The sequence below is a fragment of the Primulina tabacum genome, chromosome 12 (assembly GCF_025594145.1).
Source record: "Primulina tabacum isolate GXHZ01 chromosome 12, ASM2559414v2, whole genome shotgun sequence".
NCBI lineage: Eukaryota > Viridiplantae > Streptophyta > Magnoliopsida > Lamiales > Gesneriaceae > Primulina > Primulina tabacum.
Window position 1 is genome coordinate 24298283 of NC_134561.1, and position 16244 is coordinate 24314526.

The window sequence follows — 16244 nt, forward strand, 5'->3', positions numbered from 1 at the left end:
ACTGCGCATATGCGCGCCCTATATGCGCGGAACTCTCTGCCCGTGTCGCGCATATGCACATCGTAACTTGCGCATGTGCGCAAGACACTCTGTCCTGCGAGCCCTTCTTGATTGCTGATGAGTTGACGCGATGCCTCCTTGCACCTTCGTCCAATCTTTTGAACGCCATGCCCGGCTATCAGTACCAAGGGTTTCATGTCCGGCTCTATCCTCTGTAAATAGGTTATAGTTTGTTCTTTGTAGGCACGGTCAAGTTTGACCCCCTCTACTCTCTCTCTGTAAACAACCCTTATGAATAAATAAAAGCTTCAAGTTTTCTAATTACAACTCTGTAAGTTTTTATTGTTTCTATTTTCTATTTTTATTTACTTTTTAAATTTATATTTCATAAATTAGCCTGAATGACAGGCTAAACTATTCGAGCAAAATTATTACCTTACTATGACATGATCTATATTTATTTGTAACTTGGGATTAGATTGAGATTATAAAAGATTTATTTAAATTTTAGAATTTAATGTAATATAAGGGTTTTTTTGGTTAGAACATAAGATGAAAAGATGAACCAGGAAATGGTAAAAACACAAGGTTCGAGTTTAACAAAGAAATAATAAATTCATGTTGTAGCCCTTTAGCCTACTTAGCCGAGAGATGGCGTTTAAGGCGTTTATGGGTGATTTTTTATGAATTTATGTTTCTGAGGTGGACCTCGGTAATATCCTATGTTGTTTAATTTCTTTAATATATCTTTAATAAATCCTTTTATGTTTTGTAAAAAGTTCCAAATAAGAACCTTATATTCATAATTATTCTTGAATTTAAATGTCTCCTTTTCTTAGCTCAGTATGAGTTGAAAATAGTTGTATAGGCTCGAATCCAATAACCTCCATGTGTGTGAAAACCACCAAGGAAAAATTTGATAAAACAATGTCACGTATCAGATTCAATTTTATTCAAGATTCTAATAATAAAAAAGAAAAGGAGAAAGATTCTATGAGTGCATTCAAGACTTTGACTTAGAAATATTCTGAGATTTATTCAAAAGAAAAAAATGATTGAAGTTTATATTGAAGAAATTAAGAAGGATCTTTATTAAAATATTGGATGTTCTGATTCCAAATCTGACAAATCAATAGCTTTAGAATCAAGTGAGAATCAATTTATTCATCTCATGCAAAATGCAAGACGCACAAGACCCAGAGGATGATATTCCTGATTTTTCTCGGATCAGTGATATTTTTGGAATTTTAAAAAATTGAATAAAAGATAATATTAAAGATGATTAAGATATTCATCTTTAATAAATTTGATGGGATATCACAAGTTGGTGGAATATCACTGTAGAACTTTTGACTTTGTTAACCATGTTACTATTTGCTTTTATAAAGCATTGTACCGTTTATATTTTTAGTTGGTACCCGGGGTTTCATGTCCGGCTCTTCCCTCTATAAATAGGTTATAGTTTGTTCTTCATAGGCACGGTCAAGTTTTCTCCCCTCTACTCTCTCTCTGTAAACAAACCTTCTGAATAAATAAAAGATTCAAGTTTTCTGATTACAACTCTTAAAGTTTTTATTGTTTTTATTTTCTATTTTTATATAATGTTTTAAATTTATATTTCATAAATTAGCCTGAATGACAGGCTAAACTATTCGTACTAAATTATTACCTTACTATGACATGGTCTATATTTATTTGTAACTTAGAATTATATTGAGATAATAAAAGCTTTATTTAAATTTTAGAATTTAATGTAATATAAGGGTTTTTTTGTTAGAAAATAATATAAAAAGATGAACCAGGAAATGATAAAAACATAAGGTTCAAGTTTAACAAGGAAATCATAAATTCATATTCTAGCCCTTTTGTGGGGACCCAGACGCTAATTTAATTCTTAATCATCATTAGGATCAATTTATTAATTCAAGTAATTTGGGTCACAAAAAAAAATTTCTTTAATTGCGGAACGTAATGGAATCTATTTAATATACAGATTCGTATAAATAAAGTACAAGTCCTGTACAATCTATATTCAATAAAAACTAAGGTTTAACAACTAATTATCAAGTGTTCAAACCCTATCTTTAATCCAAGTCCGTAGTCTCCACTCTAATCATGATCTCTCTCTCTTCGTGTCTTGACCCTGATCATGTCCCACCTGTTGTCATGCACACATACAAACAAGACAACAGCCGGATAACTCCGGTGAGAATTATATTTCCAGTATAAATCATGTATACATGCCTTTCATATAAACAATATAAAAGCATGAAATAAACATTCATAACATGTATCAAAATCAGAACATGAATCAAATATTCATCACATGTATTATAATTCTAAACATGAATCAATATCAAGAATAAATTATATTCTAAACATATACCATCATCAGGAACATAATTCCATATCAAGCAATGAATCACTCTCCGTGATTCTCAGACTCAGACTCGACTCAGTCCTAATCTAGGGATCCCGATCGGAATAAGAACATACACCCACCTACACTCCCGATCGGGATGGTGGTAAGTTCTTATTCACGGACTTTGGCTCTTTCCATATCGAACACCAGTAATAGAAGAAACTCCAATTCTATCCACTCCGATATAGCCAAACGTCCGGTGTCTTGGCCTAACCTTCACAGACTTTGGCATTTTCACCAATATCCTATCTTGTGACAATGTGCAATGCGCCGGTGACGATTCCATCACTATCCGGCACTACTGTCACAAGATTACTCATTCACAATTAAGCGTATCCGCTTATGAATCAATACATAAATCAATAACTCAAAGGTATCAATCTCATACAATTGCAAATATCAATGCAATAAAGTAAAGTATGTGATTTTGGGAAACTCAAGTCAATCGGACTCGAGTTGTGCAATCCCACATCAACATAAATTTATACCTTTGTCTTCGCGGTCTGACGAAGTCGAAGTCTCAAAGTCAAATCTGTCCATATCAATATGAAATACAATATCGCATAGGCACAATCTCAATATGCAACTCAATTCAAAATATATTCTGATCAATACTCAAATCAAACATAATCTGATCAATATCGAATCAAGATACAATCTAATCCATATCGACGATATCACGATATAATCGAAATCACTACTGAATCTGATCAATATCAATTTACTGATTTTCGACGGTATAACAATACAGTCTCGATAACCTCGTCAATCTCAACATCACAGATATAATACCCGAATTCATAATCAATATCGGTACAACTTATAATCAATAACAATACAATTCTGATATCGAATCTCAATCAAATCAACTCCGAAAATCATAACAAATACATAAACAGTCTGTTCTTCAATCTGACTTCAATTATACGATGTCTATTATACCAGAAACACCATATATGATTCCTATTCAATTCTGACAATATCATAATTTCAAACGATACCAGAATTAATCAAACTTACAGCCTGTAGTAGCTTTAAACGATTGGATCACGGTACTGAAGTCAGATTCAAAATCGAACGGACGGATCTTTGAACAAATCGATTTCTAGTCTTCAAGAGGACTTATCAATCTTTGGAGCTCTTCTCGGTTTTCTCAGAAGAAAGGTGGAGGAAAATGAATCATTTTCATATTATATTGCATGGTAAGGTACATGTGGTTAATCCTTCAACCTGCATGTCTCGCGCATATGCGCGACATCACTCGGCGCATATGCGCAAGACAATATGTCTCGGCGCATTTGACTCACGGCAGCTCGCGCATATGCGCGCCCCATCGTCGCGCATATGCGCGAGACCTACTGTCTCGTGCAATGCAACTCGCGCATATGCGCGCCTCCATCCGGCGCATTTGCGCCAACTTCTCTGGACATTTCGCACATGTGCACGGCTCACGTCGCGCATGTGCGCGCAATGTTCTGTTCCAGCTCCTTGGCTACTGGACACCTCGCGCATATGCGCGCCCTCAATCCGCGCATATGCGCGGGGTCTTCTGCTAAATTCGCGCATGTGTGCGCACCAGATCGCGCATGTGCGCGGATGGCATCTCCCTCGCACATATTTCGCGTCTTTTCTTGTCTTTCCCGGTCTGATTCATTCCGTCTATAATCATATCAATTAATCACTAAATCGTTTCAGATTAACAGGATAAATTTCTCGGACCTTACACCTTTAGCCTGCTTAGCCGAGAGATGGCGTTTAAGGCGTTTATGGGTGATTTTTTTATGAATTTATGTTTCTGAGGTGGACCTCGATAATATCATATGTTGTTTAATTTCTTTGGTATATCTTTAATAAATCCTTTTATGTTTTATAAAAAGTTCCAAATAAGAACCTTATATTCATTATTATTCTGGAATTTAAATGTCTCCTTTTCTTATCTCAGTATGAGTTGAAAATGATGTATAGGCTAGAAACCAATAACCTCCATGTGTGTGAAAACCATTAAGGAAAAATTTGGTAAAACAACGCTAGGTATCAGATTCAATTTTATTCAGGATTCTTACAATAAAAAAGAAAAAGAGAAAGATTCTATGAGTGCATTCAAGATTTTTACTCAGAAATATTCTGAAATTTATTCAAAACAAAAAATGATTGAAGTTTATATTGCAGAAATTAAGAAGGATCTTTATAAGAATATTGGATGTTCTGATTCCAAATCTGACAAATCAATAGCTTCAGAATCAAGTGAGATTCAATTTATTCAACTCATGCAAATGCAAGACGCACAAGGCCTAGAGGATGATATTCCTAATTTTTCTTAAATCAGTGATATTTTTGAAAATTTTAAAAGTTCCATAAAAGATAATATTAAAGATGATTAGGATATTCATCTTTAATAAAGTTGATGAAATATCACAAGTTGGTGGAATATCACTGTAGAACTTTTGACTTTGGTAACCATGTTACTATTTACTTTTATAAAGCATTATATTGTTTATGTTTTTAGTTGGAATCCGGGGTTTCATGTCCGGCTCTTCCCTCTATAAATAGGTTATAGTTTGTTCTTTGTAGGCACGGTCGAGTTTGCCCCCCTCTATTATCTCTCTGTAAACAACCCTTCTGAATAAAAAAAAGCTTCAAGTTTTCTTATTACAACTCTGTAAGTTTTTATTGTTTCTATTTTCTATTTTTATTTACTTTTTAAATTTAGATTTCATAAATTAGCCTGAATGACAGGCCAAAATATTCGTGCTAAATTATTACCTTACTATGACATGATCTATATTTATTTGTAACTTGGAATTAGATTGAGATAATAAAAGATTTATTTAAATTTTAGAATTTAATGTAATATAAGGGTTTTTTTGGTTAGAACATAAGATGAAAAGATGAACCAGGAAATGGTAAAAACACAAGGTTCGAGTTTAACAAGGAAATAATAAATTCATGTTGTAGCCCTTTAGCCTGCTTAGCCGAAATATGGCGTTTAAGGCGTTTATGGGTGATTTTTATGAATTTATGTTTCTGAGGTGGACCTCGGTTATATCCTATGTTGTTTAATTTCTTTGGTATATCTTTAATAAATCCATTTATGTCTTGTAAAAAGTTCCAAATAAGAACCCTAAATTCAATATTATTCTGGAATTTAAATGTCTCCTTTTCTTAGCTCAGTATGAGTTGAAAATAGTTGTATAGGCTGGAATCCAATAACCTCCATGTGTGTGAAAACCACCAAGGAAAAATTTGATAAAACATTGTCACGTATCAGATTCAATTTTATTCAAGATTCTAATAATAAAAAAGAAAAAGAGAAAGATTCTATGAGTGCATTCAAGACTTTGACTCAGAAATATTTTGAGATTTATTCAAAAGAAAAAAATGTTTGAAGTTTATATTGAAGAAATTAAGAAGGATCTTTATAAGAATATTGGATGTTCTGATTCCAAATCTGACAAATCAATAGCTTCATAATCAAGTTAGAATCAATTTATTCATCTCATGCAAAATGCAAGACGCACAAGACCCAGAGGATGATATTCCTAATTTTTCTCGGATCAGTGATATTTTTGGAATTTTAAAAAATTGAATAAAAGATAATATTAAAGATGATTAGTATATTCATCTTTAATAAATTTGATGGGATATCACAAGTTGGTGGAATATCACTGTAGAACTTTTGACTTTGTTTACCATGTTACTATTTGCTTTTGTAAAGCATGGTACTGTTTATATTTTTAGTTTGTACCCGAGGTTTCGTGTCCGGCTCTTCCCTCTATAAATAGGTTATAGTTTGCTCTTCGTAGGCACGGTCAAGTTTTCTCCCCTCTACTCTCTCTCTGTAAACAACCTTCTGAATAAATAAAAGCTTCAAGTTTTCTGATTACAAGTCTACAAGTTTTATTGTTTTTATTTTCTGTTTTTATTTACTGTTTTAAATTTATATTTCATAAATTATCCTGAATGACAGGCTAAACTATTCGTACTAAATTATTATCTTACTATGACATGATCTATATTTATTTGTAACTTGGAATTAGATTGAGATAATAAAAGATTTATTTAAATTTCAGAATTTAATGTAATATAAGGGTCTTTTGGTTTGAACATAAGGTAAAAAAATGAACCAGGAAAAGGCAAAAACACAAGGTTCGAGTTTAACAAGGAAATAATAAATTAATGTTCTAGCCCTTTAGCCTGCTTCGCCGAGAGATGGCGTTAATGGGTGATTTTTTAGGAATTTATGTTTCTGAGGTGGACCTCGGTAAAATCATATGTTGTTTAATTTCTTTGGTATATCTTTAATAAATCCTTTTATGTTTTGTAAAAAGTTCCAAATAAGAACCTTATATTCATTATTATTCTTGAATTTAAATGTCTCCTTTTCTTAGCTCAGTATGAGTTGAAAATGGTATATAGGCTGGAAACCAATAACATCCATGTGTGTGAAAAACACTAAGGAAAAATTTGATAAAACATTGTCACGTATCAGATTCAATTTTATTCAAGATTCTAATAATAAAAAAGAAAAAGAGAAAGATTCTATGAGTGCATTCAAGACTTTGACTCAGAAATATTTTGAGATTTATTCAAAAGAAAAAAATGTTTGAAGTTTATATTGAAGAAATTAAGAAGGATCTTTATAAGAATATTGGATGTTCTGATTCCAAATCTGACAAATCAATAGCTTCATAATCAAGTTAGAATCAATTTATTCATCTCATGCAAAATGCAAGACGCACAAGACCCAGAGGATGATATTCCTAATTTTTCTCGGATCAGTGATATTTTTGGAATTTTAAAAAATTGAATAAAAGATAATATTAAAGATGATTAGTATATTCATCTTTAATAAATTTGATGGGATATCACAAGTTGGTGGAATATCACTGTAGAACTTTTGACTTTGTTTACCATGTTACTATTTGCTTTTGTAAAGCATGGTACTGTTTATATTTTTAGTTTGTACCCGAGGTTTCGTGTCCGGCTCTTCCCTCTATAAATAGGTTATAGTTTGCTCTTCGTAGGCACGGTCAAGTTTTCTCCCCTCTACTCTCTCTCTGTAAACAACCTTCTGAATAAATAAAAGCTTCAAGTTTTCTGATTACAAGTCTACAAGTTTTATTGTTTTTATTTTCTGTTTTTATTTACTGTTTTAAATTTATATTTCATAAATTATCCTGAATGACAGGCTAAACTATTCGTACTAAATTATTATCTTACTATGACATGATCTATATTTATTTGTAACTTGGAATTAGATTGAGATAATAAAAGATTTATTTAAATTTCAGAATTTAATGTAATATAAGGGTCTTTTGGTTTGAACATAAGGTAAAAAAATGAACCAGGAAAAGGCAAAAACACAAGGTTCGAGTTTAACAAGGAAATAATAAATTAATGTTCTAGCCCTTTAGCCTGCTTCGCCGAGAGATGGCGTTAATGGGTGATTTTTTAGGAATTTATGTTTCTGAGGTGGACCTCGGTAAAATCATATGTTGTTTAATTTCTTTGGTATATCTTTAATAAATCCTTTTATGTTTTGTAAAAAGTTCCAAATAAGAACCTTATATTCATTATTATTCTTGAATTTAAATGTCTCCTTTTCTTAGCTCAGTATAAGTTGAAAATGGTATATAGGCTGGAAACCAATAACATCCATGTGTGTGAAAAACACTAAGGAAAAATTTGGTAAAACAATGCCACGTGTCATATATAATGCCCGAATTTTGAAAAAAATAAAATTGTGACAGTAGTTGTGATGGTTTATGGCTTTACGTTATGATATGAAAGGTAATGAATGTTATAGAATTGAATAGATAATGGATGGGTAGAATCAAATGTTGAATTTGAGCTAAATAGGTAATGGAAGTGCAGAAACGGTACGAAAAATGTGGCAGTAGTTATGGTTTTTAGCATAATGTTTTGTATATTGTTCCAATTGATGTGAGGCCACTTTCATTAGAAAGATAAGACATAAGGCTATAACTTTCTTATTTTGAGTTTTGGTCAAATCATTATGGAAGACGAGCCAAAAGCGCCCCGAAGTGTGTCGTGCGTATCGTCGTTCCTACAATGACACATGTTGGAAGATTGAGTATAATTTTTACTCAGACCTCCAAATGATATGAGGCCAATTGGAGATGCAAGCCAAGACATAGGGCTACAACTTTCTAGTTTACCACTTTCGCAAATTCTGAAGTTAAAAATGCGTTTTGGACAGAATATGGCGCGCCCCTGCGCCAGATCCCGCGCGATGGCGCGCCCATTGCTGAAATTTTGGTGTTTGGGCAGTATGGTGCGCGCCCCTGCGCCAAAACACGCGCCATGGCGCCCAGCAATTGTACAAAAAACGTTTTTTGAGGTTTGGATGGTATATATTAGATTGGGGAATTATTTTTGTATCATTTCTTCTCATCCTCATTTCTCTCCATCGGTTTAGAGCTAGGGTTTACAACTTTCAGTATTGATCATTACATCTTAGACTTGAAAAAGATGATTGATTTCGAGGACGAAATCTATTTTTAGAGGGGAGGAATTGTAATGATCGAATTTTAAAAAAAATAAAATTGTGGCAATAGTTGTGATGGTTTATGGCTTTACGTTATGGTATGAATGGTAATGAATGTTATAGAATTGAATAGATAATGGATGGGTAGAATCAAAGATTGAATTTGAGCTAAATAGGTAATGGAAGTGCAGAAACGGTATGAAAAATGTGAGAGTAGTTGTGGTTTATCTCATACAGAGTTTTTTTGAAAATATCTCCTTTTCGTGGTACAGTTAGATTTGGAAAGAAGGGTAAATTATCACCGAGACTTATAGGTCCGTATGAGATTTTGGAACGGGTTGGTGATTTGGCTTATAGATTAGCTCTTCCTCCTGCGTTATCAGGTGTTCATGATGTTTTTCATGTGTCCATGTTGAGGAAATATCATCCAGATCCTTCTCATGTACTTCCACCCGATGAAGTTGAGTTAGATCAGAATTTGAGCTACATTGAGAGACCGATTAAAATTCTAGATAGAAAAGTTAAGAAACTCAGAAATAAATTGATACCGTTGATTAAAGTACAGTGGAACAGACATGGTGTCGAGGACGATCATTATTGATCATTACATGTTAGACTTGAAAGAGATGATTGATTTCGAGGACGAAATCAATTTTTAGAGGGGTGGAATTGTAATGCCCGAATTTTAAAAAAAATAAAATTGTGGCAATAGTTGTGATGATTTATGGCTTTACGTAATGGTATGAATGGTAATGAATGTTATAGAATTGAATAGATAATGGATGGGTAGAATCAAAGGTTGAATTTGAGCTAAATAGGTAATGGAAGTGCAGAAACGGTATGAAAAATGTGGCAGTAGTTGTGGTTTTTAGCATAATGTTTTGTATATTGATCCAATTGATGTGAGGAAACTTTCATTAGAAATATAAGACATAAGGCTATAACTTTCTTATTTTGAATTTTTGTCAAATAATTAGAGAAGACGAGCCAAAAGCGCCCCGAAGTGTGTCGTGCGTATCGTCATTCCTACAATGACACATGTTGGGAGATTGAGCATAACGTTTTACTCAGACCTCCAAATGACATGAGGCTAATTGGAGATGCAAGCCAAGACATAGGGTTACAACTTTCTAGTTTACCACTTTCGCAAATTCTGAAGTTAAAAATGTGTTTTGGACAGAATACGGCGCGCCCCTGCGCCAAATCCCGCGCGATGGAACGCCCATTGCTGAAATTTTGGTGTTTTTGCAGTATGGTGCGCGCCCCTGCGCCAAAACACGCGCCATGGCGCCCAAAACTTGTACAAAAAACGTGTTTTGAGGTTTGGATGGTATATATTAGATTGGGGAATGATTTTTGTATCATTTCTTCTCATCCTCATTTCTCTCCATCGGTTTAGAGCTAGGGTTCCTCATTTCTCCTTCAATCCAATTTCTTCCAAGACATTAATCTTTGATTGAAGCCTTAATCTTTGCTTGGAGATTAGAAGTTCTTCTCCTCAAGAGTTTAGAAGCAAGGTAAGAAAGCTTATTTCCTTGGGTTAATGATTGAAGGGAAAACAATGGGTTGTTTGGTTTGAGTGTTGAGGTAAAGTTGTTAATATAATGATTGATGGTATTGTATGTATTGATATTTTGGAAAAGAAATGGAATTGTAGAGGGGCTAACTCTTTAGCACGCACGCCACGTGTTTGACAAAATGATTCAATGAATGTTTTTATGTCATATTACGGTTAAGAAATGATATGGATTCCTTTACACAATTGTTGGGATTTGAGTTTTCTTGAATATCCAAATTGCGGATATTGATTCGAAGCATTTTTGAATTAATTATGAATTTTGTACAGAAATTGCTCTGTTTTGATAAATGATCCGAGTTCTTGAGTTATAGTAGAATTCAGAGGTTCAAGACTTCTTACCTACACATTTCGATCTTCATTTGGTAATATTTGAAAGGTATGTTACGGTCGGTAACATACGAGGTAAAAGTATCATTTTTATTTTAAATTGAAAATTTTATGGCTTGATGAAATACTTGTGATTTTTGATGATTGATCTTTTGAGATGAGCTTATTATGATATTGACTTGATGAGATTGAAATGCATCATTGCATTGCATATTGAGCCACTTTTCGGTTCAGATTTGATATGGCGGAGGTCGCCTTGATATATTGATTTGTTGGACGTATGGGGCTATCGATGAGTTGGCATAGTGTATGCGGAGGTCGTTGCTATGGCCTGAACACTCTCTATAGGCGCACCATATTCCTGGGATTGTAGAACACTGCACCCCACCTCGAGCGGATGAGTCGGTGGATGTTGCTGGGGGATTCTCTTTCCTTGGATACCCTATGACCAGATGATTCACTTGATCATGAAATTTATTGATAGCCCACAGCTTCTGATCAAGCATTGCATTATATTGCATCTTTATGGATTTATATGAACTATTTTGAAAATTAAATTCTCATATGTTATTGATTGTACCATACTTGGTTTATACTCACCGGCACGTCGGCTACCTCTTGTTTTCATGTGCTTGACGGTAAGTGAGGCGAGGCTTGGGATGCCAGAGTCATGTTCCAGGCGAGGAGATACGAGTTAGAGTGGGATTCTCGGGTCTTAGGAGCTATTTGATGATGTTTGGATTACTTTTGTTCACTAGTTATTTTGACATGTTGAAAATTATATTTCAAACATTTGAGACATTTAAATTATTCTGACGATGTTTATGTTAGTTTGTGAACAAGAAATTATATATTTTATTAAATCGTTTGGTTTGATACATTTAAATTTATTAGTATTAGATATCAGACCCGGGAAAGGAAAAATTTGGTAAAACAACGCCAGGTATCAGACTCAATTTTATTCAAGATTCTAATAATAAAAAAGAAAAAGAGAAAGATTCTATGAGTGCATTCAAGATTTTGACTCAGAAATATTTTGAAATTTATTCAAAACAAAAAATGATTGAAGTTTATATTGCAGAAATTAAGAGGGATCTTTATAAGAATATTGGATGTTCTGATTCCAAATCTGACAAATCAATAGCTTCATAATCAAGTGAGAATCAATTTATTCATCTCATGCAAATGCAAGACGCAAAAGACCTAGAGGATGATATTCCTAATTTTTCTCATATCAGTGATATTTTTGAAATTTTAAAAAATTCCATTAAAGATAATATTAAAGATGATTAGGATATTCATCTTTAATAAATTTGATGGGATATCACAAGTTGGTGGAATATCACTGTAGAACTTTTGACTTTAGAAACCATGTTACTATTTGCTTTTATAAAGCATTGTACTGTTTATTTTTTTAGTTGAAATCCGGGGTTTCATGTCCGACTTTTCCCTCTATAAATAGGTTATAGTTTGTTCTTTGTTGGCACGGTCGAGTTTGCTTCCCTCTATTCTCTCTCTGTAAACAACCCTTCTGAATAAAAAAAAGCTTCAAGTTTTCTGATTACAACTATGTAAGTTTTTTTTGTTTTTATTTTCTGTTTTTATTTACTGTTTTAAATTGATATTTCATAAATTAGCCTGAATGACAGGCTAAACTTTTCGTGCTAAATTATTACCTTACTATGACATGATCTATATTTATTTGTAACTTGGAATTAGATTAAGATAATAAAAGATTACATAAAATTTTAATATTTAATGTAATATAAGGATTTTTTGGTTAGAACATAAGGTAAAAAGATGAACAAGGAAATTGTAAACACAAAGTTCGAATTTAACAAGGAAATAATAAATTAATGTTATAGCCCTTTAGCCTGCTTAGACGAGAGATGGCGTTTAAGGCTTTTATGGGTGATTTTTTATGAATTTTTGTTTCTGAGTTGGACCTCAGTAATATCATATGTTGTTTAATTTCTTTGGTATATCTTTAATAATTCCTTTTATGTTTTGTAAAAAGTTCCAAATAAAAATCTTATATTCAATATTATTCTGGAATTTTCAATGCCTCATTTTCTTAGCTCAGTATGAGTTGAAAATAGTATATAGGCTGAAAACCAATAACCTCCATGTGTATGAAAATCACTAAGGAAAAATTTGGTAAAACAACGCCACGTATCAGATTTAATTTTATTCTAAGCCTCAGATGGTATCAAAGCCATGGAATTAGTTTGGTTAATAATTTAGCACTTTTAAACAATGCATATTTTTGGATTGAAAGAAACTGTTCAAACAGTTTAAATGAAGAATATGATTTACCTGAAAATTTGGATTTATTGAATAAATGGACTATTCCTAAGATAGAATCTAAATGATTTATAAGTTAGGAACCTTTGAAAGAATGTTTCAAACAAGTAGTTAAAACTACAGAATCATCAATACCTCTTCACAATGAAGAAATGGTTATTAGATTGTTAAACAATAAAGATATTTTACCTTATAGGAAAAATTATAGATTTATTCATATAGGTTTAATTCAAATTGTCTTTAGACCTTTAACTTTAGAAGGTTTACCAGAAAGCTTTATAATAGCTTTAAGAGATGGTAGAAATTTGAATTGGAAACAATCCCTTATGAGAATAATTCAATCTAGTCTGGCACATGGTCTAGTATATTTTGAAGTTTATCCTAATTTATCTTTATCACTGTCTGACATAAATATATTAGATTCTTTAACATTAAATGTTAAAACACATGGTTATAGTTATACTCTTGGAACATAAGTTATATGTATCTATTATTGTATTTATTATAAACCATTATTTACACTAAATCCTATGTGTAAAAGAATAGATAAAAAATTAAATGAAACTATTCTTATAGAAACTAATTTTAATAGATCTAATGTTACAACTCGTAGATCTATAAAATGGGAAGAAATTGAATTTTCAGAAAACTAGATAATTGAACAAGCTGTTCCTCGAAATCCTATAATAAAGAGAGATTTACAACATGTTATACAAAATAATGAGGGATCTGTTCAAATACAGTTTAATAATGAAAAAAGAAGATTGTTACCATCTTCTGTTTATGCTAGATCAAGATCTAGTCATTGTTTTATTTCACCTTTAGAGTATATGGTGGATATTCCTCTAACTTCTAGAGCTTGTATTTCTCAAATAATAGAAGAAATAGATTATGTAAAAGATATAGTAGAATAATTAATCATTAATCAAAATAATACAGTTCATCAAAGTAACTTTAAAAAAGTTAGAGAAACTTATACAGTTTCAGAAATGAATTTTAGTATTTAATAAATAGTAAAATGAAAATTGATTTTATTAAAGGATCTATTGTTATACTTTTAGTTAAACAATATTACCTAAACCAAGAATAAATCCTCAAGCCTTGACAAAATTTATAATTTGTAAACTTCATTCTTGCATTTGGTAATCTATAAATTAATGAATTTATACTCAAAATAACCTCTCTGAGGATCGATCTCGTACTTACGAAATATATTACTTGTAGACAACCTACACTTGGGTGAATTATTATTTAAGTAGTAGCAAGTTTTTGGCGCCGTTGCCGGGGAGGTATAAATTAAGTTTATATTTGTTAATTATGTTTTATTTATAAGTATTGTGTTGTTTTTTTTGTATGAGTATTTGGAGTCGAAAAAAATGTGGTAGACTTATTCGAGTATCTGAAAATAATTTAAACATGGATGATAATTCAAATAATCAAGATAATGATAATAATAATAATAATAATAATAATAATAATAATAATAATCAAGAACATGATCAATTAAGAACACTTAGGCACCATATGAACCCTATTAGAACTAGTGCCCATCTTGTTTAGTTTTTCCTCCTGATGCATCTAATTTCAACTTCAAACCTCAAATTATTCAACTTTTACCAAATTTTCATGGCTTAGATTCTGAAAATCCATATTTGCATCTAAGAGAATTTGAGGAAGTTTGTAACACTTATAATGATCAAAATTGTAGCATGAATATATTTAGATTAAAGCTTTTCCATTTTTCTTTAAAAGTTAAAGCTAAAACATGGCTACAAAATTTAAGATCAAGTTCAATAAGATCATGGAAAGAAATGCAACAACAATTTCTCAAAAAAAATTTCCCTTCCCATAGAACAAACTCTTTTAAAAGACAAATTACAACTTTTTCTCAAAAACAAGGAGAAACGTTTTATCAATGTTGGGATAGATATAAAGAATTACTTAATACATGCCCACATCATGGTTTTGAAACGTGGAGAATAGTTTCTCACTTTTATGAAGGTCTGTTAGGATCGGTTAACGTATCAAAAGTTTTTAAAAGGGGGGTTTGAATAAACACTCACGATTAAAATTGATCTTTTCAAATTTTGAGTTCAGTTTGGTGACGAACTGATTCTCGGAACCTTGTTGATCAATATCAATCAGTTAAACTGAATCAGTTGCGGAAGGTAAGTGACTGAAAGATAAAATACAAAAATAAAATGCGCAAGGGTTGTTTCTGGATGTTCGGAGATTTCAATTACTCCTACGTCACCCCTTCTATCACAAGGATAGGATATTCACTAAAAGACTTTGATCAAATACAAGAATTGTACTGACCCACTTCAGCTTGGACTTAACACTGCCAAAAACTGAAACTCTTAGTATAACAGAATGTTCTCAGTGCTTAACTGATCTTAGCACTATCGAATTTCAATGATTATTACAACTTGCTTGTAAGCTCAAATTGCAACCTTAACTGCTACGAATAAATCAAGTAAGAGGTGAGCTGAGATTTTGACAGAGTGACAACAAGCTTTTTGAATAGTATTCACTTCGTTGTTATTTTTAGCTGCTCCTCTGTCATATTTATATGCTTCTTTTCCAACGGTAACTTGAGATAAATTTGAATCTATGTATCCGTTGATTTCTACTTCATTATTCTTTGGACTTTGTTTGCGGCGTCTTAATTGCTTTAGCCGGAATGCGTTGTTCTAGGTAGTCTTGGTTGTGGTGTGGCGTTTCATATTCAGTTGTAATCTGTTATGTCTCTTTGTCGATTGAAAGTTCTTTCCCGAGACATCTTCAGCTGAGAGATACTTAACTTTAAGGCATTCGGCTGGATGTATTAACTGATCGGTTTCCAACTGATCAGACTGTCGATTTCAGTTATTAAGTCCAGTTTCTGAGTTCAGTTGGTTCGTATTTTCAGTTGGTTGATCAGTTTGTCAAACTCCAGAATTTAGTTTCCAACAATTTCCCCCGTTATGGTGTTTGACAAAATTAAGTAACTGAACCCTTTGTAGATAAGAGATTGATCAACTGAATTTCACGATTGATTGGACTCTTTGTAGATAAAATAAGAAACTGATCAACTGAATCAATAACTTGATGAGTACAGTGAA

At 32.3% G+C, this 16244-nt stretch overlaps 1 non-coding gene across 1 annotated transcript; it reads right to left on the reverse strand.

The window, feature by feature from the left end:
- Nucleotides 1-14995: 14995 nt before the first annotated feature.
- LOC142521549 (small nucleolar RNA R71) lies at nt 14996-15106 on the reverse strand. Its single transcript, XR_012814257.1, has one exon. It is a non-coding gene; the product is annotated as a small nucleolar RNA R71 (small nucleolar RNA).
- Nucleotides 15107-16244: the final 1138 nt, after the last annotated feature.